Raw genomic sequence first — 1,301 nt, 5'->3', positions numbered from 1 at the left:
TTTCCAAAAGCAATTCCCCAATTCTTTTCTCTGTGCGTTCTTAGTTTAGATAATTAGTCAATTAAAACAAAACCTCTTTATTCTTAGGTTAGATAATAAAAAGACAGTCATTACTAGTACTTTTAGTTCCTTTGGGCTAGACAATCCGGTCTTGCTAAAACTATACTACTGTTCGATAGGTACACTTGCCTACATTGCTATAATAGTCAGTTCAAGAATGAGTAATTATAAATATTTAAAACCTATCACGAAATCACGCGATCAAGTTTTTGGCGCCATTGTCGGGGAACTAAAATATTAGGAACGTTAAATTTTTATTACTTTAGCCATTTATTTTTCTTGCAATTTAATTTAATTTTATTATTTTTATTGCTGATTAATTTTTTCTTTCTCTTGGCAGGTTTTTATAGTTTATGACTAGAAGAAACCCGTTGGGACCATTACTTTTTGACGAAGAAATCGATCGTATAGTTCGTAGAAACCAAAGAGAAATAAGACGCAGCTTAATATACACAGAAAACGAGCAAGAAGACGATACTCAACCCCCAACCGAAGAGATGGCTGAAAACCAAAGCAATCAGCTACCTCTTGCAATTGTGGCTAATCAAAATCCTGCTCCACGTACTATGTATGACTATGTTAAACCTTCATTAACAGGAACTGAGTCAAGTATAGTTAGACCTGCTATTGCTGTGAATAATTTTGAAAAAAAACCTAACATAATTCTGATGATACAACAGTTTGTTCAGTTTGATGGTTTGCAGGATGAGGATCCCAACACTCACTTGGCGAATTTTCTGGTGTTTTACGACACTTTCAAAATTAATGGCATTTCTGATGATGCCATTCGCCTTCGGTTGTTCCCTTTTCCACTGAGAAACAAAGCTAAACAGTGGTTAAACTCGTTACCACGAGGGTCTATCACTACTTGGGAACAAATGGCCAAAAAATTTTTACTAAAATATTTTTCACCGGCTAAAATGGCTAAATTACGTAATGATATCTCTTCTTTCGTGCAGATGGATTTAGAAACACTTTACGATGCATGAGAGAGATACAAGGACTTACTGAGAAGGTGCCCTCATGAAGGGTTACCGCTTTGGCTTCAAGTACAAACATTCCACAATGGTCTGAATCCCTCGACTCGGCAAATGGTTGACGCAGCTGCTGGCGGAACCATCAGCAACAAAACACCTAAAGAGGCTTATGAATTCATTGAAGAAATGTCACTGAATAACTATCAGTGGCAAGTCATGAGGACTAAGCCAACAAAAACAGCCGACGTTTATAACGTCGACTCG

At 36.8% G+C, this 1,301-nt stretch overlaps 1 non-coding gene across 1 annotated transcript; it reads right to left on the bottom strand.

Annotated features, from left to right (window-relative positions):
* Window positions 1-986: 986 nt before the first annotated feature.
* On the bottom strand, window positions 987-1,093 carry LOC128292551 (small nucleolar RNA R71). Its single transcript, XR_008282536.1, has one exon. It is a non-coding gene; the product is annotated as a small nucleolar RNA R71 (small nucleolar RNA).
* Between the last annotated feature and the right edge of the window lie 208 nt (window positions 1,094-1,301).

The sequence above is a fragment of the Gossypium arboreum genome, chromosome 4, assembly GCF_025698485.1.
Source record: "Gossypium arboreum isolate Shixiya-1 chromosome 4, ASM2569848v2, whole genome shotgun sequence".
In the NCBI taxonomy this organism is placed as follows: domain Eukaryota; kingdom Viridiplantae; phylum Streptophyta; class Magnoliopsida; order Malvales; family Malvaceae; genus Gossypium; species Gossypium arboreum.
The sequence above is the reverse complement of the archived record's forward strand: the minus strand, read 5'-3'. Positions and strand labels throughout refer to the sequence as shown.